General features: G+C 43.3%; 1 long non-coding RNA gene and 1 other non-coding gene across 2 annotated transcripts in view; both read right to left on the bottom strand.

The window, feature by feature from the left end:
• LOC143271024 (uncharacterized) overlaps window positions 1-7,054 on the bottom strand; it is a 34,260-nt gene extending 27,206 nt beyond the window's left edge. The window contains exon 1 of the long non-coding RNA XR_013048286.1: window positions 5,644-7,054. This is a non-coding gene — a long non-coding RNA (uncharacterized LOC143271024). The remainder of the gene's footprint in view (window positions 1-5,643) is intronic.
• On the bottom strand, window positions 2,834-2,940 carry LOC121825887 (U6 spliceosomal RNA). The gene has a single exon (XR_006068262.1). It is a non-coding gene; the product is annotated as a U6 spliceosomal RNA (small nuclear RNA).
• Window positions 7,055-27,617: the final 20,563 nt, after the last annotated feature.

The following is a 27,617-nucleotide window of genomic DNA, read 5'->3' as shown; positions in this document are numbered from 1 at the left end:
TGTCAAATTACTCTGATTGGTCACAAATAAAACACTGATTGGCCAGTGGCTAGGCAGGAAGTATAGGCAGGACTAACAGAGAGGAGAAAAGAAAGAACAGGAAGGTGGAAGGAGTCACTGGCAGCCGCTATCATGACAAGCAGCATGTGAAGATGCTGGTAAGCCACGAGCCACGTGGCAAGGTATAGATTTATGGAAATGGATTAATTTAAGTTATAAGAACTGTTAGCAAGAAGCCTGCCATGGCCATACAGTTTGTAATCAATATAAGTCTCTGTGTTTACTTGGTTGGGTCTGAGCGGCTGTGGGACTGGCGGGTGACAAAGATTTGTCCTGACTATGGGCAAGGCAGGAAAACTCTAGTTACAGAAGTAGGCACTGATTAATTATAAGTTGATCATTCTAATAATTTTACTCTTATCTGAGGAGCTAGATTGTCAGCTACAGTGTTAGGCACACTGCGGTCTACTTTCAGCTATGGTGCAATTCTGGTCTTATGTGATGTTAAAATCCACATGCAAGTGGCTGAAATGTACACTTAATAAGGAAGTCATCAAATAATTAATATTAGTAACACAATGAGCTGTCAATCATGACTCCAGTCCTGGGGAAAATGTTAAATTTCATAGGGAAAATAAATCCAGGAATGACTTTGTTACCTTGTACATTTAATGAAGCAAAGAAATAGTCAGAGCCAAATTCTCTACTTTTCAAATTATGTTCTAATAAGAAAATAAGAGGATGAAGGCAATCACTGGCAAGCTCAATTCAATAGCAGATTTTTCCTGGGTGAGATTGGTGCAGCTCTTGACGGGCTCTCCTCTCAATCGTGTCCTTTGACAGATGCTCCGGCTGATCTGGAAACTGCTTTGTTGTATTCTCACTTTGAAAATGTTGCTGACTTGAGATGAGACAACTTTGCCATCTACCACCTCCTCTGTGATGGTCTTCATCACATGTGTCTTGCTCAGAACTAAAAATCCCAGGACCAGAAGGTCCCTTGGGATGGCTGAGCAGGAAAAGACATTTGCTGCTATGTCTAATGACCTGAGTTTGATACCCCAGACTCACATGTTAGAAGGATAAAACAAACTCCAATAAGTTGTCCTGTCTTTTACACTTGTGCCATGGCTATAGAACCCTTACAAACATACACATACAAAAAAATGTAAGACAAATTTCACCACAGTCTATGACTAAATAAAAGTGAAAGACATGTGCTAGGGATACAAAGAGGAAGGAAAGGAAAGGAAATAAAAAAGACACAGAATAAACACATGGAAATGTTTTTATAAAGTCTTTTGTAAAAGAATTCTATGGCTAGCTCTTGAAATATTTTTTATGGCAAGACACCTCTTTCCAATCACCTTTTAAATTAAAAGTAGTTTTTAAAGAAGTAAAAATATTTATTATTGTTCTTTGTTGACTGGTTCATTTTTCCTTGGTGAAAAACCAATGAATAAATTATTAATTTTAGGATCATAATACTAGCCACAGAATCAGAAGTATCTGGGTAGTAAGCAGATTTTCAAGTGGAACAATCTCAAAGTGGTTGGAGATGTGCCTCCCTTGGACACTGAGCCTCTCTGGGCCTAATTCCTACTGGAGGCACAAAAGATGAGGGAGAATGGACTATCTAACACTTACAATAGCTTCCACCACTGCCAACCTTATCTTCAGTAGGCACAGATCCAATCAATTTAAAAATATTTCCTTTTTGGTCCTAATCATTTCAAAACTTTCCAGGAGCCAATAGATAAGATCTCCTGGGTAAACCATGAACATTGAGGGTGGGTGGAGCGGTGAGGGGGTGGATGAGAACATGAGGGAATGGGATGATCAAGTTGGGAGAGGGACAGAGAGGCAGAGCAATGAATGAGATATCATGATAGAGGGAGCCATTATGGGGTTAGGGAGAAACCTGGTTCTAGGGAAATTCTCAGCAATCCACAAGGATGACCCCAGCTAAGACTACTTGCAATTGTGGAGAAGGTGCCTGAACTGGTTTTCCCCTGTAATCAGATTGGTGACTAACCTAGTTGTCATTATAGAGCCTTTATACAATAACTGATGGAAGCAAATGTAGAGATCCACAGTTAAGGACTGGGCCGAGGTCATGGAGTCCACACAAAGAGAGGGAGGAGGGATCATATGATCAAGGGGGAGGTCAAGATCCTAATACGGGAACCCACAGAGACAGCTGACCTGAGCTAGTTGGACTTTATGGACTCTAGACTGACAGGTGGTGAATCTGCATGGGACTGAACTAGGCCCTCTGAATGTGGGTGGCAGATGTGTGGCTTAGCCAGCTTGTGTACCACTGCAGCGGGACAAGGATTTATCCCTAGTGCATAAGCTAGCTTTTTGGAGCCCATTCCCTATGGAGGGATACCTTGGTCAGCCTTGATGCAGCTGGAGGGACTTGGTCCTGCCTCAACTTGGTATGCCACACTTTGTTAACTCCCCATGGGAGGCCTTACCCCCTCTGAGGAGTGGGCCTAGGGTGAGGCAGGGGGTAGGTCTGGGGTAGCAGGAGGAGGGGAGGGAGGGGTAATTGTGGTTGGTATGTAAAATGAAAAAAAAAAGGCATGCACCACTACTACCCTGCTGTAATATCCTTTTATTACTTTTTGTTTTTTTGTTTTGTTTTGTTTGGTTTGGTTTTCATGACAGGGTTTCTTTGTGTAGCCCTGGCTATCCTGGAACTCAATTTGTATACTACGCTGGCCTCAAACTCACAGAGATTCGCCTGCCTCTCCCGGTTGCTGTAACATCCTTTTTCAATATATATATATATATATATATATATATATATATATATATATATATATATATATATATGGAATGCTTCATGAATTTGCATGTCATCCTTGCACAGGGGCCATGCTAATTTTCTCTGTATCATTCCAATTTTAGTATATGTGCTGCCAAAGAGAGCACATAATATCCTTTTAACAAGCCAGTATGTGTGTTTTCCTGATGTCTGTGAGTCACTTGTACAAGTTAACAGAACCCAAGGAGGAAATGGTGGACCGCCAGTTCATAGCCAATTGGTCAGAAGGTCAGGGGCCTGCAAGGGAAATGGATTCTGAAGTGGGGCAGTCTTGGGCAATGGAAATCTCTACTTGTGGGATGTAACCTCTCCCCTCAGATGCACAGTGCCCACATTGAATTGCACCAGGGGATGCTTGGCTTGTGCCCTCTGCGAGATTATTTGGTGGGGAGAAATGGCTACAAGGGAATTGATTGTGGTTGTGAGGGTTTGTGTGTTGTGTTGAACTGGGAGAACAGAAAATAAATAAATAAAACACTTTAAAAAGAAACAGCTCCAGGACAAATCCACCAGCATAATTTAATAAAATATTTTAAAAGATTTTTTTTATTCCAGGATTTAGATTTTTTTTGGGGGGAGACAACTATCCTCCATTGCCTTTTAAATTCCAAATCATTTTGTTCAAGAGGCAAAATCATTACTGTATCTCTTGATGTTCTTTGATATGAACAAGATCACCTATACCTTATCTAAGAATAGGGAACTAACCCGTGGCAGGACTGCAAAGTTCCACTCCTGCAGACCCCCAAGACCTTCCTCTTTAGACCTCGTGGAAGGAGGAAGCTAGCTAGAAACAAACATATTTCAAAAAATAATTTTGTGTGGAAGACAATTTTCATACATTGCCTTTTAAATTACAAATCATATTTTTGAGAGACAAATTTTAAATTCCAAATCATTTTTTTCAAGAGGCAAAATCATTACTGTATCTCTTGATGTTCTTTGATATGAACAAGATCACCTATACCTTATCTAAGAATAGGGAACTAACCCGTGGCAGGACTGCAAAGTTCCACTCCTGCAGACCCCCAAGACCTTCCTCTTTAGACCTTGTGGAAGGAGGAAGCTAGCTAGAAACAAACATATTTCAAAAAATAATTTTGTGTGGAAGACAATTTTCATCCATTGCCTTTTAAATTACAAATCATATTTTTGAGAGACAAAATCATTTAGGGTTTTTTTTTGCTTTTTTTTTTTTTTGCCCCCTTGGTGAAAAACCAGTAAGAGAATTAATAATTTGAGAATAAGCTACTGCCCACAGAAGCATAAGTTTCTGGACAGTAAGCAGGTTTACTAGGCGGTCTACCAAGTCCTTGGAGATGTTTCTCCCTTGGACACTATGCCTCTGTGGGGCAAATTCCGAGTAGGATACACAGATGAAGGGGAACTGAGAAGGCACAGGCTAACAGCCTTCACCACTGCAGATTTTACCTTCAGCGGGCTCTATCCAGTCAACTGAAAATTATTTCATCTACTGTCTTAATCCTTCCTCAAAGGTCCGGGATCCAGGGCATTTTATCAGCATATTGAGCAGGCACTATGCACAAGCACTGTATGGGCTGAATCTCCGGGAAGAGATAGTGGGAGAGTGCAGGAATTCCGATCACTTTCTCATATAAAGCTCAGCGAACAGCCCCAAATGCAAGATGCTCGCTGTCTGACCCAGGCAGACCACCCTGGTTCGCCAGGATCTTATGGAACCCAAAGCGGAACCAGAGCTCACTTGCCGCTGAGGCAGACATATTGAGGGATCGCTCCCGTTCGCGGCAAAGAATTACCCCGCACCGCTAAAGTGCAAACACAGCTAGCCAAAGAACATGGAAATGCCCTGGAATCCAAAGTACTGATCCGTGTCTGACAAAAAAAGGAAAGGAAAAACTAGCACGAGAAATTTACCAGGCAGAGAAGGAAAAACAGGGCCTTTTAAATCATTTCCTGTATTAAACCACGGGGACTGACGCGACGGGAGGGAGTAGGGACATGGAAGATGTTACTTTATCTGCCTGCTTTCCAGGGCACTGGATTTAAGATTGGGATATTCAGGCACCCAAGAGCTGGTCCGTGCAGGCTGCACAAGCGAACCCTGTTGGTTTTCAGATAGGTTAGGGCAATAAGTAGGTTATTCTGGTGAAACTATTGCAAAGTGCTTGGACATGTGTCTCCCTTGTTCTCTGAGCCTTTATCACTGGTGCTGATTCCCGATTAAATCATGAAGAAAACGGAATGCAAAGAGGCCAGGCTAGCACTTGCAAACAATTTTTCTTCAGTAGGCACACATCAAATCAACTTAGAAATATTTCGTTTTAAATCCTAATTTTGAATAAACTTTCCACGAGTCAGGGCAATGCACAGATTCGCTGCTCAACATATTCATTCAGCGTGCTCTGTGCAAAAACAACCTCGTGGGCTCAGTCTCAGGCAACAGACAGTGTGGGACCCTCCCTGCCAGAATCCAAGAAGAGAGTCGCCATACCTACCTCTCTCTGAACCGCCATTCTCTGCGAATGGTATACACTTGCAGTTGTTTCGCTTGAAAAGCTTTCCAAAACCTCAATGAACACCGGTAAACTCACGATGCTAGCTGACCCAGGAGCTCACTATTAGTAGGGAGGAACCTGGAGGAACCCAGATCCCCCTTGCTCGGGCAGCCGTTCTGTGGGATCTATTCAGTTTGAGACAAACAGCTGCCTTCTGGGAAAAAGCTTCTCTAGCATGGACCTTAACTAGAAGCATACAGATGCCCTGGGACTGAAAACATTGTCGCATACTTGCCAAAAAGGTGAGGAGAAAAATGGCTTTATATTACTTACCTGACAGCTTTTGAGGTCTTACAGTAATGGATTCTTTGTGTTCTTAGAGAAATGGATTTCTGGAAGTAGCTGAAAGGACCTGTAACCCACCCTTGCCCTAATAATGAGCCTAAATGATCCCGGGTTAAATTGTCAGGGTTTCTCTCTGCCTCAATGACAGGTCCCCATTTATGGGGGTGAGTTGGGGACTCGTGACATACTGAATGTGCAGTGGCAATGGGAGGTGATGAAAATCCATCTGCAGTGGTATCACTTCGGACCAGGAGGGAGTTTGAACAGCACCAGCTCCTTCTGTCTGTTTGAAAAGGCTCTGAGATAAGCTTGGGATAGCCAGGTGCATAAAGGCTCAGCCCTGCAACTGTACAAGAGGACCTTCTTGGCTTTCATACAGACAAGTTCCCTGCTATTAAGAACAGCACGGGTTGACCAAATCAAAAGTGACAAGTGGAAACTCTCAATACAGCAGAAAGAGTGGGAACAAAAGGCAGCCCTTACCCACCTTTATCAAATAGTAACCCCAGAGGTCTATGATTCCAATGTCTGGAGTTATAAACTAAGGGCTTGCACTAACTGATTTTGTGTCAACTGGACAAGAGTCATCAGAGAAGATGGTGCCTCGGTGGAGGAAACGCCTCCATGAGCCCCAGATGTAAAACATCTTCTCAATTGGTGGTCAATGGGGGAGGGTCCATCCCCTGGTGGTGGTGCTATTCCTGGGATGGAAGTCCTGAGTTCTATTAGAAAGCTGGCTGAGCATGCCAGGGGATACAAGCCAGTAAACAGCACCGCTGCATTGCCTATGAGTCAAACCCTGCCCTGTTGGAGTTCCTAAAATGACTTCAGCTAAAGCTGATCTGGAAGCATACACCCACTAAACACTTTTCTCCCCAATTTGCTCTTTGGTGTGGATGTTTCTTTGCATCAATAGAAGCCCTAACTAAGGCAGGCCTTGATTGCTTCCTGACCAAGTGAAAAGCAGGCACCCAGGACCAGCCACTCCTCCTCTTTACCCTGCAAACTCTTGCTCAGTCCTACATGTTCCTAATGCTGTGACCTGTTCTACAGTGCCTCATGTTGTGGTGTTCCCCTGTCCCACTCCCTGCACACCGACAATTACTTTGTTACTACTTCATAGCTGCTGGGTTGGTACCGTTATCAATCATAATGTAAATATCTGATATGCAAACCTTAAATTGGCTGTGACCCACAGGTTGAGACTCCCTCCTCTTGGTGATTAGTGAGCCTTCTCTGGATATCCTCAGTCCATTGGTGACTCTAGGATGAAAGAGTGTCCAGAGAGTAGCAAACACTGATGTTTCCCATGCACCCCCATCTTATACTACCCTCCCTTCTCTTGGAACACTGTCCATCTCCTCAAGCAATGCAATCAATGAACAGGTAAACAGGGTTACCTACACCTTATACAAGAACAGGGAACTAACCACTGGCTCACCCCTTGCCGGACTGCAAAGTTCTACTCCTACAGACCCCCAAGAACTTCATCTTTAGACCTTGTGGAAGGAGGAAGCTAGCTAGAAACAAACATATTTCAAATGTCTGGCCCCAGTACCCTGGAAACTCTCCACTATATGGTCATTCAACAATTGATCCCAAAACCATTATTGTTGCTAATGATGTTTGTGCACAAATGCAGTCCCAGCCCTTGTGAGGTGGGGACATCAGGATCCCAAGGCACCTGCTACAGGTGGTAGAATCCAGCCTTTTACGGGAAAAATTCTATTTGTCTTAAGTTTGCCTTTTAAAATGTTTCATTCATGTTTTCCCTTTCCCCAATTCCTCCCAAACCTTCCTCTACTACTCAGCCAACTGTATATTCTTTACCTCCAGAACAGAGAAAAATTTTTTTTCATTCCATTTTGTGTTGGAGCCGAATTCCTGAGCATGGTGCCTGTCCTGGGGTATAGTTGATATAGACTATGACCTCTCTTGTATACATGGTCACAGTGAGGTCCTGGTTACCCTGAAAATCTAGATATTCCTGCCCCTGAAGACAGGTGGAATGTATATTTGTAATTAACACCAGATCTAGTTTGACCTCTTGGCTCTATTCTTATTTCTACTATTGTCATATGCTTTGGTATTCATTGTTTTTATTTTATAATGTTTATGAATAAAACATTGCAAGTAAGTGAAATGACACTTCCCCAATTTTAACCAGACCTGACATATAGACAGCTCACTTGGAGTAGCCACACTAAAGCTATGGAATTTCACACTGAATTTTACACATTCACATTGATACTCTTCATACACTTAGCATGCAAACATGAAGAATTCCAACCCCTCCCCGAAAGACTCAGAACTAGAAAAGCAGTCCACTCCATGGGCCCTTTCAGAACTCATACAGATCACTTGCAGTCAGTCTTGGCTCACTCCCTTATATCAGTCTCATCTGTTCTCTACTAAACGATTTTTTCCCTATACACACGTACATTGGATTCATTACCCATGTATATTATTGATTAAATTTCCTATTTAAGGGATAACATACATTATTCTCTTTCTGAGATTATTCCACCTTGCTTAACCTCACACTTTATATTCTGGCTGCCAATTTCATAATTTTCAGATGTTAGAAATTTAAAAAAAGTAAATAGCAGAAAAATGGATGTTCTTTCACAATCTTAAATAACAACATTTCCAAATACAAAATTTTTTCAATATCATTCATTCTGTCTTGGACATGTGGACACATTAAGAAGAAACAGCACAGGAGAAATCCAACAGCATGTTTTTATAAAATATTTTGTAAATGAATTTTGTTCCTCACTTTAGAAATAATTTTGTGTGGAAGACAATTTTCATCCATTGCCTTTTAAATTACAAATCATATTTTTGAGAGACAAAATCATTTAGGGTTATTCTTTGCTTTTTTTTCTTTTTTTTTTTTTTTTTTTGCCCCCTTGGTGAAAAACCAGTAATGGAATTAATAATTTGAGAATAAGCTACTGCCCACAGAAGCATAATTTTCTGGACAGTAAGCAGTTTTGCTAGGCGGTCTACTAAGTCCTTGGAGATGTGTCTCCCTTGGACACTATGCCTCTCTGGGGCAAATTCCGAGTAGGATACAAAGATGAAGGGGAACTGAGAAGGCACAGGCTAACAGCCTTCACCACTGCAGAGTTTACCTTCAGCGGGCTGTATCCAGTCAACTGAAAATTATTTCATCTACTGTCTTAATCCTTTGTCAAAGGTCCGGGATCCAGGGCATTTTATCAGCGTACTTAGCAGGCACTATGCACAAGCACTGTATGGGCTGAATCTCCGGGAAGAGACAGTGAAAAAGTGCAGGAATTCCGATCACTTTCTCATATAAAGCTCAGCGAACAGCCCCAAATGCAAGATGCTCGCTGTCTGACCCAGGCAGACCACCCTGGTTCGCCAGGATCTTATGGAACCCGAAGCGGAACCAGAGCACACTTGCCGCTGAGGCAGACATATTGAGGGATCACTCCTGTTTGCAGCAAAGAATTACCCCGCACCGCTAAAGTGCAAACACAGCTAGCCAAGGAACATGGAAATGCCCTGGAATCCAAAGTACTGATCCGTGTCTGCCAATAAAGGGTAAGGAAAAACTAGTGCGAGAAATTTACCAGGCAGAGAAGGAAAAACAGGGCCTTTTAAATCATTTCCTGTATTAAAACTCCAGGACGGACGCGAGGGGAGGGAGTAGGGACATGGAAGATGTTACTTTATCTGCCTGCTTTCCAGGGCACTGGATTTAAGATTGGGATATTCAGGCACCCAAGAGCTGGTCCGTGCAGGCTGCACAAGCGAACCCTGTTGGTTTTCAGATAGGTTAGGGCAATAAGTAGGTTATTCTGGTGAAACTATTGCAAAGTGCTTGGACATGTGTCTCCCTTGTTCTCTGAGCCTTTATCACTGGTGCTGATTCCCGATTAAATCATGAAGGAAACGGAATGCAAAGAGGCCAGGCTAGCACTTGCAAACAATTTTTCTTCAGTAGGCACACATCAAATCAACTTAGAAATATTTCGTTTTAAATCCTAATTTTGAATAAACTTTCCACGAGTCAGGGCAATGCACAGATTCGCTGCTCAACATATTCATTCAGCGTGCTCTGTGCAAAAACAACCTCGTGGGCTCAGTCTCAGGCAACAGACAGTGTGGGACCCTCCCTGCCAGAATCCAAGAAGAGAGTCGCCATACCTACCTCTCTCTGAACCGCCATTCTCTGCGAATGGTATACACTTGCACTTGTTTCGCTTGAAAAGCTTTCCAAAACCTCAATGAACACCGGTAAACTCACGATGCTAGCTGACCCAGGAGCTCACTATTAGTAGGGAGGAACCTGGAGGAACCGAGATCCCCCTTGCTCGGGCAGCCATTCTGTGGGATCTATTCAGTTTGAGGCAAACAGCTGCCTTCTGGGAAAAAGCTGCTCTAGCAAGGTGCTTAACTAGAAGCATACAGATGCTCTGGGATTGAAAACATTGTCGCATATTTGCCAAAAAGGTGAGGAGAAAAATGGCTTTATATTACTTACCTGACAGCTTTTGAGGTCTTACAGTAATGGATTCTTTGTGTTCTTAGAGAAATGGATTTCTGGAAGTAGCTGAAAGGACCTGTAACCCACCCTTGCCCTAATAATGAGCCTAAATGATCCCGGGTTAAATTGTCAGGGTTTCTCTCTGCCTGAATGACAGGTCCCCATTTATGGGGGTGAGTTGGGGACTCGTGACATACTGAATGTGCAGTGGCAATGGGAGGTGATGAAAATCCATCTGCAGTGGTATCACTTCGGACCAGGAGGGAGTTTGAACAGCACCAGCTCCTTCTGTCTGTTTGAAAAGGCTCTGAGATAAGCTTGGGATAGCCAGGTGCATAAAGGCTCAGCCCTGCAACTGTACAAGAGGACCTTCTTGGCTTTCATACAGACAAGTTCCCTGCTATTAAGAACAGCACGGGTTGACCAAATCAAAAGTGACAAGTGGAAACTGTCAATACAGCAGAAAGAGTGGGAACAAAAGGCAGCCCTTACCCACCTTTAACAAATAGTAACCCCAGAGTTCTATGATTCCAATGTCTGGAGTTATAATCTAAGGGCTTGCACTAACTGATTTTGTGTCAACTGGACAAGAGTCATCAGAGAAAATGGTGCCTCAGTGGAGGAAACACCTCCATGAGACCCAGATGTAAAACATCTCAATTGGTGGTCAATGGGGGAGGGTCCATCCCCTGGTGGTGGTGCTATTCCTGGGATGGAAGTCCTGAGTTCTATTAGAAAGCTGGCTAAGCATGCCAGGGGATACAAGCCAGTAAACAGCACCACTGCATTGCCTATGAGTCAAACCCTGCCCTGTTGGAGTTCCTACAATGACTTCAGCTAAAGCTGATCTGGAAGCATACACCCACTAAACACTTTTCTCCCCAATTTGCTCTTTTGTGGATGTTTCTTTGCAGCAATAGAAGCCCTAACTAAGGCAGGCCTTGATTGCTTCCTGACCAGGTGAAAAGCAGGCACCCAGGATCAGCCACTCCTCCTCTTTACCCTGCAAACCCTTGCTCAGTCCTACATGTTCCTAATGCTGTGACCTGTTCTACAGTGCCTCATGTTGTGGTGTTCCCCTATCCCCACTCCCTACACACCAACAATTACTTTGTTACTACTTCATAGCTGCTGGGTTGGTACCGTTATCAATCATAATGTAAATATCTGATATGCAACCCTTAAATTGGTTGTGACCCACAGGTTGAGACTCCCTGCTCTAGGTGATTAGTGAGCCTTCTCTGGATATCCTCAGTCCATTGGTGACTCTAGGATGAAAGAGTGTCCAGAGAGTAGCAAACACTGATGTTTCCCTTGCACTCCCATTTTATACTACCCTCCCTTCTCTTGGAACACTGTCCATCTCCTCAAGCAATGCAATCAATGAACAGGTAAACAGGGTTACCTATACCTTATACAAGAACAGGGAACTAACCCCTGGCTCACCCCTTGCAGGACTGCAAAATTCTACTCCTACAGACCCCCAAGACCTTCCTCCTTAGACCTTGTGGAAGGAGGAAGCTAGCTAGAAACAAACATATTTCAAATGTCTGGCCCCAGTACCCTGGAAACTCTCCACTATATGGTCATTCAACAATTGATCCCAAAACCATTATTGTTGCTAATGATGTTTGTGCACAAATGCAGTCCCAGCCCTTGTGAGGTGGGGACATCAGGATCCCAAGGCACCTGCTACAGGTGGTAGAATCCAGCCTTTTACGGGAAAAATTCTATTTGTCTTAAGTTTGCCTTTTAAAATGTTTCATTCATGTTTTCCCTTTCCCCAATTCCTCCCAAACCTTCCTCCACTACTCAGCCAACTGTATATTCTTTACCTCCAGAACCGAGAAAAAATTTTTTTCAATCCCTTTTGTGTTGGAGCAGAATTCCTGAGCATGGTGCCTGTCCTGGGGTATAGTTGATATAGACTATGACCTCTCTTGTATACATGGTCACAGTGAGGCCCTGGTTACCCTGAAAATCTAGATATTCCTGCCCCTGAAGACAGGTGGAATGTATATTTGTACTTAACACCAGATCTAGTTTGACCTCTTGGCTCTATTCTTATTTCTACTATTGTCATATGCTTTGGTATTCATTGCTTTCATTTTATAATGTTTATGAATAAAACATTGCAAGTAAGTGAAATGACACTTCCCCAATTTTAACCAGACCTGACATATAGACAGCTCACTTGGAGTAGCCACACTAAAGCTATGGAATTTCACACTGAATTTTACACATTCACATTGATACTCTTCATACACTTAGCATGCAAACATGAAGAATTCCAACCCCTCCCCGAAAGACTCAGAACTAGAAAAGCAGTCCACTCCATGGGCCCTTTCAGAACTCATACAGATCACTTGCAGTCAGTCTTGGCTCACTCCCTTATATCAGTCTCATCTGTTCTCTACTAAACGATTTTTTCCCTATACACACGTACATTGGATTCATTACCCATGTATATTATTGATTAAATTTCCTATTTAAGGGATAACATCCATTATTCCCTTTCTGAGATTATTCCACCTTGCTTAACCTCACACTTTACATTCTGGCTGCCAATTTCATAATTTTCAGATGTTAGAAATTAAAAAAAAGTAAATAGCAGAAAAATGGATGTTCTTTCACAATCTTAAATAACAACATTTCCAAATACAAAATTTTTTCAATATCATTCATTCTGTCTTGGACATGTGGACACATTAAGAAGAAACAGCACAGGAGAAATCCAACAGCATGTTTTTATAAAATATTTTGTAAATGAATTTTGTTCCTCACTTTAGAAATAATTTTGTGTGGAAGACAATTTTCATCCATTGCCTTTTAAATTACAAATCATATTTTTGAGAGACAAAATCATTTAGGGTTTTTCTTTGCTTTTTTTTTTTTTTTTGCCCCCTTGGTGAAAAACCAGTAATGGAATTAATAATTTGAGAATAAGCTACTGCCCACAGAAGCATAAGTTTCTGGACTTATGGAAGCAGGTTTACTAGACGGTCTACCAAGTCCTTGGAGATGTGTCTCCCTTGGACACTATGCCTCTCTGGGGCAAATTCCGAGTAGGATACACAGATGAAGGGGAACTGAGAAGGCACAGGCTAACAGCCTTCACCACTGCAGATTTTACCTTCAGCGGGCTCTATCCAGTCAACTGAAAATTATTTCATCTACTGTCTTAATCCTTCCTCAAAGGTCCGGGATCCAGGGCATTTTATCAGCATATTGAGCAGGCACTATGCACAAGCACTGTATGGGCTGAATCTCCGGGAAGAGATAGTGGGAGAGTGCAGGAATTCCGATCACTTTCTCATATAAAGCTCAGCGAACAGCCCCAAATGCAAGATGCTCGCTGTCTGACCCAGGCAGACCACCCTGGTTCGCCAGGATCTTATGGAACCCGAAGCGGAACCAGAGCTCACTTGCCGCTGAGGCAGACATATTGAGGGATCGCTCCCGTTCGCGGCAAAGAGTTACCCCACACCGCTAATGTGCAAACACAGCTAGCCAAGGAACATGGAAATGCCCTGGAATCCAAAGTACTGATCCGTGTCTGCCAATAAAAGGAAAGGAAAAACTAGCACGAGAAATTTACCAGGCAGAGAAGGAAAAACAGGGCCTTTTAAATCATTTCCTGTATTAAACCACGGGGACGGACGCGAGGGGAGGGAGTAGGGACATGGAAGATGTTACTTTATCTGCCTGCTTTCCAAGGCACTGGATTTAAGATTGGGATATTCAGGCACCCAAGAGCTGGTCCGTGCAGGCTGCACAAGCGAACCCTGTTGGTTTTCAGATAGGTTAGGGCAATAAGCAGGTTATTCTGGTGAAACTATTGCAAAGTGCTTGGACATGTGTCTCCCTTGTTCTCTGAGCCTTTATCACTGGTGCTGATTCCCGATTAAATCATGAAGGAAACGGAATGCAAAGAGGCCAGGCTAGCACTTGCAAACAATTTTTCTTCAGTAGGCACACATCAAATCAACTTAGAAATATTTCGTTTTAAATCCTAATTTTGAATAAACTTTCCACGAGTCAGGGCAATGCACAGATTCGCTGCTCAACATATTCATTCAGCGTGCTCTGTGCAAAACAACCTCGTGGGCTCAGTCTCTGGCAACAGACAGTGTGGGACCCTCCTTGCCAGAATCCAAGAAGAAAGTCGCCATACCTACCTTTCTCTGAACCGCCATTCTCTGGGAATGGTATACACTTGCAGTTGTCCCGCTTGAAAACCTACTGCCTAGGAAATTTTCCATGCTTTCCAAAACCTCAATGAACACCGGTAAACTCACGATGCTAGCTGACCCAGGAGCTCACTATTAGTAGGGAGGAACCCGGAGGAACCGAGATCCCCCTTGCTCGGGCAGCCATTCTGTGGGATCTATTCAGTTTGAGGCAAACAGCTGCCTTCTGGGAAAAAGCTGCTCTAGCAAGGTGCTTAACTAGAAGCATACAGATGCCCTGGGACTGAAAACATTGTCGCATACTTGCCAAAAAGGTGAGGAGAAAAATGGCTTTATATTACTTACCTGCCAGCTTTTGAGGTCTTACAGTAGTGGATTCTTTGTGTTCTTAGAGAAATGGATTTCTGGGAGTAGCTTAACAGTGCTGTAACCCACCCTTGCCCTAATAATGAGCCTAAATGATCCTGGGTTAAATTGTCAGGGTTTCTCTCTGCCTGAATGACAGGTCCCCATTTATGGGGGTGAGTTGGGGACTCGTGACATACTGAATGTGCAGTGGCAATGGGAGGTGATGAAAATCCATCTGCAGTGGTATCACTTCGGACCAGGAGGGAGTTTGAACAGCACCAGCTCCTTCTGTCTGTTTGAAAAGGCTCTGAGATAAGCTTGGGATAGCCAGGTGCATAAAGGCTCAGCCCTGCAACTGTACAAGAGGACCTTCTTGGCTTTCATACAGACAAGTTCCCTGCTATTAAGAACAGCAAGGGTTGACCAAATCAAAAGTGACAAGGGGAAACTGTCAATACAGCAGAAAGAGTGGGAACAAAAGGCAGCCCTTACCCACCTTTAACAAATAGTAACCCCAGAGTTCTATGATTCCAATGTCTGGAGTTATAATCTAAGGGCTTGCACTAACTGATTTTGTGTCAACTGGACAAGAGTCATCAGAGAAAATGGTGCCTCAGTGGAGGAAACACCTCCATGAGACCCAGATGTAAAACATCTCAATTGGTGGTCAATGGGGGAGGGTCCATCCCCTGGTGGTGGTGCTATTCCTGGGATGGAAGTCCTGAGTTCTATTAGAAAGCTGGCTAAGCATGCCAGGGGATACAAGCCAGTAAACAGCACCACTGCATTGCCTATGAGTCAAACCCTGCCCTGTTGGAGTTCCTACAATGACTTCAGCTAAAGCTGATCTGGAAGCATACACCCACTAAACACTTTTCTCCCCAATTTGCTCTTTTGTGGATGTTTCTTTGCAGCAATAGAAGCCCTAACTAAGGCAGGCCTTGATTGCTTCCTGACCAGGTGAAAAGCAGGCACCCAGGATCAGCCACTCCTCCTCTTTACCCTGCAAACCCTTGCTCAGTCCTACATGTTCCTAATGCTGTGACCTGTTCTACAGTGCCTCATGTTGTGGTGTTTCCCTATCCCCACTCCCTACACACCAACAATTACTTTGTTACTACTTCATAGCTGCTGGGTTGGTACCGTTATCAATCATAATGTAAATATCTGATATGCAAACCTTAAATTGGTTGTGACCCACAGGTTGAGACTCCCTGCTCTAGGTGATTAGTGAGCCTTCTCTGGATATCCTCAGTCCATTGGTGACTCTAGGATGAAAGAGTGTCCAGAGAGTAGCAAACACTGATGTTTCCCTTGCACTCCCATTTTATACTACCCTCCCTTCTCTTGGAACACTGTCCATCTCCTCAAGCAATGCAATCAATGAACAGGTAAACAGGGTTACCTATACCTTATACAAGAACAGGGAACTAACCCCTGGCTCACCCCTTGCAGGACTGCAAAATTCTACTCCTACAGACCCCCAAGACCTTCCTCCTTAGACCTTGTGGAAGGAGGAAGCTAGCTAGAAACAAACATATTTCAAATGTCTGGCCCCAGTACCCTGGAAACTCTCCACTATATGGTCATTCAACAATTGATCCCAAAACCATTATTGTTGCTAATGATGTTTGTGCACAAATGCAGTCCCAGCCCTTGTGAGGTGGGGACATCAGGATCCCAAGGCACCTGCTACAGGTGGTAGAATCCAGCCTTTTACGGGAAAAATTCTATTTGTCTTAAGTTTGCCTTTTAAAATGTTTCATTCATGTTTTCCCTTTCCCCAATTCCTCCCAAACCTTCCTCCACTACTCAGCCAACTGTATATTCTTTACCTCCAGAACCGAGAAAAAATTTTTTTCAATCCCTTTTGTGTTGGAGCAGAATTCCTGAGCATGGTGCCTGTCCTGGGGTATAGTTGATATAGACTATGACCTCTCTTGTATACATGGTCACAGTGAGGCCCTGGTTACCCTGAAAATCTAGATATTCCTGCCCCTGAAGACAGGTGGAATGTATATTTGTACTTAACACCAGATCTAGTTTGACCTCTTGGCTCTATTCTTATTTCTACTATTGTCATATGCTTTGGTATTCATTGCTTTCATTTTATAATGTTTATGAATAAAACATTGCAAGTAAGTGAAATGACACTTCCCCAATTTTAACCAGACCTGACATATAGACAGCTCACTTGGAGTAGCCACACTAAAGCTATGGAATTTCACACTGAATTTTACACATTCACATTGATACTCTTCATACACTTAGCATGCAAACATGAAGAATTCCAACCCCTCCCCGAAAGACTCAGAACTAGAAAAGCAGTCCACTCCATGGGCCCTTTCAGAACTCATACAGATCACTTGCAGTCAGTCTTGGCTCACTCCCTTATATCAGTCTCATCTGTTCTCTACTAAACGATTTTTTCCCTATACACACGTACATTGGATTCATTACCCATGTATATTATTGATTAAATTTCCTATTTAAGGGATAACATCCATTATTCCCTTTCTGAGATTATTCCACCTTGCTTAACCTCACACTTTACATTCTGGCTGCCAATTTCATAATTTTCAGATGTTAGAAATTAAAAAAAAGTAAATAGCAGAAAAATGGATGTTCTTTCACAATCTTAAATAACAACATTTCCAAATACAAAATTTTTTCAATATCATTCATTCCGTCTTGGACATGTGGACACATTAAGAAGAAACAGCACAGGAGAAATCCAAGAGCATGTTTTTATAAAATATTTTGTAAATGAATTTTGTTCCTCACTTTAGAAATAATTTTGTGTGGAAGACAATTTTCATCCATTGCCTTTTAAATTACAAATCATATTTTTGAGAGACAAAATCATTTAGGGTTTTTCTTTGCTTTTTTTTTTTTTTTTGCCCCCTTGGTGAAAAACCAGTAATGGAATTAATAATTTGAGAATAAGCTACTGCCCACAGAAGCATAAGTTTCTGGACTTATGGAAGCAGGTTTACTAGACGGTCTACCAAGTCCTTGGAGATGTGTCTCCCTTGGACACTATGCCTCTCTGGGGCAAATTCCGAGTAGGATACACAGATGAAGGGGAACTGAGAAGGCACAGGCTAACAGCCTTCACCACTGCAGATTTTACCTTCAGCGGGCTCTATCCAGTCAACTGAAAATTATTTCATCTACTGTCTTAATCCTTCCTCAAAGGTCCGGGATCCAGGGCATTTTATCAGCATATTGAGCAGGCACTATGCACAAGCACTGTATGGGCTGAATCTCCGGGAAGAGATAGTGGGAGAGTGCAGGAATTCCGATCACTTTCTCATATAAAGCTCAGCGAACAGCCCCAAATGCAAGATGCTCGCTGTCTGACCCAGGCAGACCACCCTGGTTCGCCAGGATCTTATGGAACCCGAAGCGGAACCAGAGCTCACTTGCCGCTGAGGCAGACATATTGAGGGATCGCTCCCGTTCGCGGCAAAGAGTTACCCCACACCGCTAATGTGCAAACACAGCTAGCCAAGGAACATGGAAATGCCCTGGAATCCAAAGTACTGATCCGTGTCTGCCAATAAAAGGAAAGGAAAAACTAGCACGAGAAATTTACCAGGCAGAGAAGGAAAAACAGGGCCTTTTAAATCATTTCCTGTATTAAACCACGGGGACGGACGCGAGGGGAGGGAGTAGGGACATGGAAGATGTTACTTTATCTGCCTGCTTTCCAAGGCACTGGATTTAAGATTGGGATATTCAGGCACCCAAGAGCTGGTCCGTGCAGGCTGCACAAGCGAACCCTGTTGGTTTTCAGATAGGTTAGGGCAATAAGCAGGTTATTCTGGTGAAACTATTGCAAAGTGCTTGGACATGTGTCTCCCTTGTTCTCTGAGCCTTTATCACTGGTGCTGATTCCCGATTAAATCATGAAGGAAACGGAATGCAAAGAGGCCAGGCTAGCACTTGCAAACAATTTTTCTTCAGTAGGCACACATCAAATCAACTTAGAAATATTTCGTTTTAAATCCTAATTTTGAATAAACTTTCCACGAGTCAGGGCAATGCACAGATTCGCTGCTCAACATATTCATTCAGCGTGCTCTGTGCAAAACAACCTCGTGGGCTCAGTCTCTGGCAACAGACAGTGTGGGACCCTCCCTGCCAGAATCCAAGAAGAAAGTCGCCATACCTACCTCTCTCTGAACCGCCATTCTCTGGGAATGGTATACACTTGCAGTTGTCCCGCTTGAAAACCTACTGCCTAGGAAATTTTCCATGCTTTCCAAAACCTCAATGAACACCGGTAAACTCACGATGCTAGCTGACCCAGGAGCTCACTATTAGTAGGGAGGAACCCGGAGGAACCGAGATCCCCCTTGCTCGGGCAGCCATTCTGTGGGATCTATTCAGTTTGAGGCAAACAGCTGCCTTCTGGGAAAAAGCTGCTCTAGCAAGGTGCTTAACTAGAAGCATACAGATGCCCTGGGACTGAAAACATTGTCGCATACTTGCCAAAAAGGTGAGGAGAAAAATGGCTTTATATTACTTACCTGCCAGCTTTTGAGGTCTTACAGTAGTGGATTCTTTGTGTTCTTAGAGAAATGGATTTCTGGGAGTAGCTTAACAGTGCTGTAACCCACCCTTGCCCTAATAATGAGCCTAAATGATCCTGGGTTAAATTGTCAGGGTTTCTCTCTGCCTGAATGACAGGTCCCCATTTATGGGGGTGAGTTGGGGACTCGTGACATACTGAATGTGCAGTGGCAATGGGAGGTGATGAAAATCCATCTGCAGTGGTATCACTTCGGACCAGGAGGGAGTTTGAACAGCACCAGCTCCTTCTGTCTGTTTGAAAAGGCTCTGAGATAAGCTTGGGATAGCCAGGTGCATAAAGGCTCAGCCCTGCAACTGTACAAGAGGACCTTCTTGGCTTTCATACAGACAAGTTCCCTGCTATTAAGAACAGCAAGGGTTGACCAAATCAAAAGTGACAAGGGGAAACTGTCAATACAGCAGAAAGAGTGGGAACAAAAGGCAGCCCTTACCCACCTTTAACAAATAGTAACCCCAGAGTTCTATGATTCCAATGTCTGGAGTTATAATCTAAGGGCTTGCACTAACTGATTTTGTGTCAACTGGACAAGAGTCATCAGAGAAAATGGTGCCTCAGTGGAGGAAACACCTCCATGAGACCCAGATGTAAAACATCTCAATTGGTGGTCAATGGGGGAGGGTCCATCCCCTGGTGGTGGTGCTATTCCTGGGATGGAAGTCCTGAGTTCTATTAGAAAGCTGGCTAAGCATGCCAGGGGATACAAGCCAGTAAACAGCACCACTGCATTGCCTATGAGTCAAACCCTGCCCTGTTGGAGTTCCTACAATGACTTCAGCTAAAGCTGATCTGGAAGCATACACCCACTAAACACTTTTCTCCCCAATTTGCTCTTTTGTGGATGTTTCTTTGCAGCAATAGAAGCCCTAACTAAGGCAGGCCTTGATTGCTTCCTGACCAGGTGAAAAGCAGGCACCCAGGATCAGCCACTCCTCCTCTTTACCCTGCAAACCCTTGCTCAGTCCTACATGTTCCTAATGCTGTGACCTGTTCTACAGTGCCTCATGTTGTGGTGTTTCCCTATCCCCACTCCCTACACACCAACAATTACTTTGTTACTACTTCATAGCTGCTGGGTTGGTACCGTTATCAATCATAATGTAAATATCTGATATGCAAACCTTAAATTGGTTGTGACCCACAGGTTGAGACTCCCTGCTCTAGGTGATTAGTGAGCCTTCTCTGGATATCCTCAGTCCATTGGTGACTCTAGGATGAAAGAGTGTCCAGAGAGTAGCAAACACTGATGTTTCCCTTGCACTCCCATTTTATACTACCCTCCCTTCTCTTGGAACACTGTCCATCTCCTCAAGCAATGCAATCAATGAACAGGTAAACAGGGTTACCTATACCTTATACAAGAACAGGGAACTAACCCCTGGCTCACCCCTTGCAGGACTGCAAAATTCTACTCCTACAGACCCCCAAGACCTTCCTCCTTAGACCTTGTGGAAGGAGGAAGCTAGCTAGAAACAAACATATTTCAAATGTCTGGCCCCAGTACCCTGGAAACTCTCCACTATATGGTCATTCAACAATTGATCCCAAAACCATTATTGTTGCTAATGATGTTTGTGCACAAATGCAGTCCCAGCCCTTGTGAGGTGGGGACATCAGGATCCCAAGGCACCTGCTACAGGTGGTAGAATCCAGCCTTTTACGGGAAAAATTCTATTTGTCTTAAGTTTGCCTTTTAAAATGTTTCATTCATGTTTTCCCTTTCCCCAATTCCTCCCAAACCTTCCTCCACTACTCAGCCAACTGTATATTCTTTACCTCCAGAACCGAGAAAAATTTTTTTTCAATCCCTTTTGTGTTGGAGCAGAATTCCTGAGCATGGTGCCTGTCCTGGGGTATAGTTGATATAGACTATGACCTCTCTTGTATACATGGTCACAGTGAGGCCCTGGTTACCCTGAAAATCTAGATATTCCTGCCCCTGAAGACAGGTGGAATGTATATTTGTACTTAACACCAGATCTAGTTTGACCTCTTGGCTCTATTCTTATTTCTACTATTGTCATATGCTTTGGTATTCATTGCTTTCATTTTATAATGTTTATGAATAAAACATTGCAAGTAAGTGAAATGACACTTCCCCAATTTTAACCAGACCTGACATATAGACAGCTCACTTGGAGTAGCCACACTAAAGCTATGGAATTTCACACTGAATTTTACACATTCACATTGATACTCTTCATACACTTAGCATGCAAACATGAAGAATTCCAACCCCTCCCCGAAAGACTCAGAACTAGAAAAGCAGTCCACTCCATGGGCCCTTTCAGAACTCATACAGATCACTTGCAGTCAGTCTTGGCTCACTCCCTTATATCAGTCTCATCTGTTCTCTACTAAACGATTTTTTCCCTATACACACGTACATTGGATTCATTACCCATGTATATTATTGATTAAATTTCCTATTTAAGGGATAACATCCATTATTCCCTTTCTGAGATTATTCCACCTTGCTTAACCTCACACTTTACATTCTGGCTGCCAATTTCATAATTTTCAGATGTTAGAAATTAAAAAAAAGTAAATAGCAGAAAAATGGATGTTCTTTCACAATCTTAAATAACAACATTTCCAAATACAAAATTTTTTCAATATCATTCATTCCGTCTTGGACATGTGGACACATTAAGAAGAAACAGCACAGGAGAAATCCAAGAGCATGTTTTTATAAAATATTTTGTAAATGAATTTTGTTCCTCACTTTAGAAATAATTTTGTGTGGAAGACAATTTTCATCCATTGCCTTTTAAATTACAAATCATATTTTTGAGAGACAAAATCATTTAGGGTTTTTCTTTGCTTTTTTTTTTTTTTTTGCCCCCTTGGTGAAAAACCAGTAATGGAATTAATAATTTGAGAATAAGCTACTGCCCACAGAAGCATAAGTTTCTGGACTTATGGAAGCAGGTTTACTAGACGGTCTACCAAGTCCTTGGAGATGTGTCTCCCTTGGACACTATGCCTCTCTGGGGCAAATTCCGAGTAGGATACACAGATGAAGGGGAACTGAGAAGGCACAGGCTAACAGCCTTCACCACTGCAGATTTTACCTTCAGCGGGCTCTATCCAGTCAACTGAAAATTATTTCATCTACTGTCTTAATCCTTCCTCAAAGGTCCGGGATCCAGGGCATTTTATCAGCATATTGAGCAGGCACTATGCACAAGCACTGTATGGGCTGAATCTCCGGGAAGAGATAGTGGGAGAGTGCAGGAATTCCGATCACTTTCTCATATAAAGCTCAGCGAACAGCCCCAAATGCAAGATGCTCGCTGTCTGACCCAGGCAGACCACCCTGGTTCGCCAGGATCTTATGGAACCCGAAGCGGAACCAGAGCTCACTTGCCGCTGAGGCAGACATATTGAGGGATCGCTCCCGTTCGCGGCAAAGAGTTACCCCACACCGCTAATGTGCAAACACAGCTAGCCAAGGAACATGGAAATGCCCTGGAATCCAAAGTACTGATCCGTGTCTGCCAATAAAAGGAAAGGAAAAACTAGCACGAGAAATTTACCAGGCAGAGAAGGAAAAACAGGGCCTTTTAAATCATTTCCTGTATTAAACCACGGGGACGGACGCGAGGGGAGGGAGTAGGGACATGGAAGATGTTACTTTATCTGCCTGCTTTCCAAGGCACTGGATTTAAGATTGGGATATTCAGGCACCCAAGAGCTGGTCCGTGCAGGCTGCACAAGCGAACCCTGTTGGTTTTCAGATAGGTTAGGGCAATAAGCAGGTTATTCTGGTGAAACTATTGCAAAGTGCTTGGACATGTGTCTCCCTTGTTCTCTGAGCCTTTATCACTGGTGCTGATTCCCGATTAAATCATGAAGGAAACGGAATGCAAAGAGGCCAGGCTAGCACTTGCAAACAATTTTTCTTCAGTAGGCACACATCAAATCAACTTAGAAATATTTCGTTTTAAATCCTAATTTTGAATAAACTTTCCACGAGTCAGGGCAATGCACAGATTCGCTGCTCAACATATTCATTCAGCGTGCTCTGTGCAAAACAACCTCGTGGGCTCAGTCTCTGGCAACAGACAGTGTGGGACCCTCCCTGCCAGAATCCAAGAAGAAAGTCGCCATACCTACCTCTCTCTGAACCGCCATTCTCTGGGAATGGTATACACTTGCAGTTGTCCCGCTTGAAAACCTACTGCCTAGGAAATTTTCCATGCTTTCCAAAACCTCAATGAACACCGGTAAACTCACGATGCTAGCTGACCCAGGAGCTCACTATTAGTAGGGAGGAACCCGGAGGAACCGAGATCCCCCTTGCTCGGGCAGCCATTCTGTGGGATCTATTCAGTTTGAGGCAAACAGCTGCCTTCTGGGAAAAAGCTGCTCTAGCAAGGTGCTTAACTAGAAGCATACAGATGCCCTGGGACTGAAAACATTGTCGCATACTTGCCAAAAAGGTGAGGAGAAAAATGGCTTTATATTACTTACCTGCCAGCTTTTGAGGTCTTACAGTAGTGGATTCTTTGTGTTCTTAGAGAAATGGATTTCTGGGAGTAGCTTAACAGTGCTGTAACCCACCCTTGCCCTAATAATGAGCCTAAATGATCCTGGGTTAAATTGTCAGGGTTTCTCTCTGCCTGAATGACAGGTCCCCATTTATGGGGGTGAGTTGGGGACTCGTGACATACTGAATGTGCAGTGGCAATGGGAGGTGATGAAAATCCATCTGCAGTGGTATCACTTCGGACCAGGAGGGAGTTTGAACAGCACCAGCTCCTTCTGTCTGTTTGAAAAGGCTCTGAGATAAGCTTGGGATAGCCAGGTGCATAAAGGCTCAGCCCTGCAACTGTACAAGAGGACCTTCTTGGCTTTCATACAGACAAGTTCCCTGCTATTAAGAACAGCAAGGGTTGACCAAATCAAAAGTGACAAGGGGAAACTGTCAATACAGCAGAAAGAGTGGGAACAAAAGGCAGCCCTTACCCACCTTTAACAAATAGTAACCCCAGAGTTCTATGATTCCAATGTCTGGAGTTATAATCTAAGGGCTTGCACTAACTGATTTTGTGTCAACTGGACAAGAGTCATCAGAGAAAATGGTGCCTCAGTGGAGGAAACACCTCCATGAGACCCAGATGTAAAACATCTCAATTGGTGGTCAATGGGGGAGGGTCCATCCCCTGGTGGTGGTGCTATTCCTGGGATGGAAGTCCTGAGTTCTATTAGAAAGCTGGCTAAGCATGCCAGGGGATACAAGCCAGTAAACAGCACCACTGCATTGCCTATGAGTCAAACCCTGCCCTGTTGGAGTTCCTACAATGACTTCAGCTAAAGCTGATCTGGAAGCATACACCCACTAAACACTTTTCTCCCCAATTTGCTCTTTTGTGGATGTTTCTTTGCAGCAATAGAAGCCCTAACTAAGGCAGGCCTTGATTGCTTCCTGACCAGGTGAAAAGCAGGCACCCAGGATCAGCCACTCCTCCTCTTTACCCTGCAAACCCTTGCTCAGTCCTACATGTTCCTAATGCTGTGACCTGTTCTACAGTGCCTCATGTTGTGGTGTTTCCCTATCCCCACTCCCTACACACCAACAATTACTTTGTTACTACTTCATAGCTGCTGGGTTGGTACCGTTATCAATCATAATGTAAATATCTGATATGCAAACCTTAAATTGGTTGTGACCCACAGGTTGAGACTCCCTGCTCTAGGTGATTAGTGAGCCTTCTCTGGATATCCTCAGTCCATTGGTGACTCTAGGATGAAAGAGTGTCCAGAGAGTAGCAAACACTGATGTTTCCCTTGCACTCCCATTTTATACTACCCTCCCTTCTCTTGGAACACTGTCCATCTCCTCAAGCAATGCAATCAATGAACAGGTAAACAGGGTTACCTATACCTTATACAAGAACAGGGAACTAACCCCTGGCTCACCCCTTGCAGGACTGCAAAATTCTACTCCTACAGACCCCCAAGACCTTCCTCCTTAGACCTTGTGGAAGGAGGAAGCTAGCTAGAAACAAACATATTTCAAATGTCTGGCCCCAGTACCCTGGAAACTCTCCACTATATGGTCATTCAACAATTGATCCCAAAACCATTATTGTTGCTAATGATGTTTGTGCACAAATGCAGTCCCAGCCCTTGTGAGGTGGGGACATCAGGATCCCAAGGCACCTGCTACAGGTGGTAGAATCCAGCCTTTTACGGGAAAAATTCTATTTGTCTTAAGTTTGCCTTTTAAAATGTTTCATTCATGTTTTCCCTTTCCCCAATTCCTCCCAAACCTTCCTCCACTACTCAGCCAACTGTATATTCTTTACCTCCAGAACCGAGAAAAAATTTTTTTCAATCCCTTTTGTGTTGGAGCAGAATTCCTGAGCATGGTGCCTGTCCTGGGGTATAGTTGATATAGACTATGACCTCTCTTGTATACATGGTCACAGTGAGGCCCTGGTTACCCTGAAAATCTAGATATTCCTGCCCCTGAAGACAGGTGGAATGTATATTTGTACTTAACACCAGATCTAGTTTGACCTCTTGGCTCTATTCTTATTTCTACTATTGTCATATGCTTTGGTATTCATTGCTTTCATTTTATAATGTTTATGAATAAAACATTGCAAGTAAGTGAAATGACACTTCCCCAATTTTAACCAGACCTGACATATAGACAGCTCACTTGGAGTAGCCACACTAAAGCTATGGAATTTCACACTGAATTTTACACATTCACATTGATACTCTTCATACACTTAGCATGCAAACATGAAGAATTCCAACCCCTCCCCGAAAGACTCAGAACTAGAAAAGCAGTCCACTCCATGGGCCCTTTCAGAACTCATACAGATCACTTGCAGTCAGTCTTGGCTCACTCCCTTATATCAGTCTCATCTGTTCTCTACTAAACGATTTTTTCCCTATACACACGTACATTGGATTCATTACCCATGTATATTATTGATTAAATTTCCTATTTAAGGGATAACATCCATTATTCCCTTTCTGAGATTATTCCACCTTGCTTAACCTCACACTTTACATTCTGGCTGCCAATTTCATAATTTTCAGATGTTAGAAATTAAAAAAAAGTAAATAGCAGAAAAATGGATGTTCTTTCACAATCTTAAATAACAACATTTCCAAATACAAAATTTTTTCAATATCATTCATTCCGTCTTGGACATGTGGACACATTAAGAAGAAACAGCACAGGAGAAATCCAAGAGCATGTTTTTATAAAATATTTTGTAAATGAATTTTGTTCCTCACTTTAGAAATAATTTTGTGTGGAAGACAATTTTCATCCATTGCCTTTTAAATTACAAATCATATTTTTGAGAGACAAAATCATTTAGGGTTTTTCTTTGCTTTTTTTTTTTTTTTTGCCCCCTTGGTGAAAAACCAGTAATGGAATTAATAATTTGAGAATAAGCTACTGCCCACAGAAGCATAAGTTTCTGGACTTATGGAAGCAGGTTTACTAGACGGTCTACCAAGTCCTTGGAGATGTGTCTCCCTTGGACACTATGCCTCTCTGGGGCAAATTCCGAGTAGGATACACAGATGAAGGGGAACTGAGAAGGCACAGGCTAACAGCCTTCACCACTGCAGATTTTACCTTCAGCGGGCTCTATCCAGTCAACTGAAAATTATTTCATCTACTGTCTTAATCCTTCCTCAAAGGTCCGGGATCCAGGGCATTTTATCAGCATATTGAGCAGGCACTATGCACAAGCACTGTATGGGCTGAATCTCCGGGAAGAGATAGTGGGAGAGTGCAGGAATTCCGATCACTTTCTCATATAAAGCTCAGCGAACAGCCCCAAATGCAAGATGCTCGCTGTCTGACCCAGGCAGACCACCCTGGTTCGCCAGGATCTTATGGAACCCGAAGCGGAACCAGAGCTCACTTGCCGCTGAGGCAGACATATTGAGGGATCGCTCCCGTTCGCGGCAAAGAGTTACCCCACACCGCTAATGTGCAAACACAGCTAGCCAAGGAACATGGAAATGCCCTGGAATCCAAAGTACTGATCCGTGTCTGCCAATAAAAGGAAAGGAAAAACTAGCACGAGAAATTTACCAGGCAGAGAAGGAAAAACAGGGCCTTTTAAATCATTTCCTGTATTAAACCACGGGGACGGACGCGAGGGGAGGGAGTAGGGACATGGAAGATGTTACTTTATCTGCCTGCTTTCCAAGGCACTGGATTTAAGATTGGGATATTCAGGCACCCAAGAGCTGGTCCGTGCAGGCTGCACAAGCGAACCCTGTTGGTTTTCAGATAGGTTAGGGCAATAAGCAGGTTATTCTG

Source organism: Peromyscus maniculatus, chromosome X, assembly GCF_049852395.1.
Source record: "Peromyscus maniculatus bairdii isolate BWxNUB_F1_BW_parent chromosome X, HU_Pman_BW_mat_3.1, whole genome shotgun sequence".
Taxonomy (NCBI): Eukaryota; Metazoa; Chordata; class Mammalia; order Rodentia; family Cricetidae; genus Peromyscus; species Peromyscus maniculatus.
This window is presented reverse-complemented; position numbering and strand designations above follow the sequence as displayed.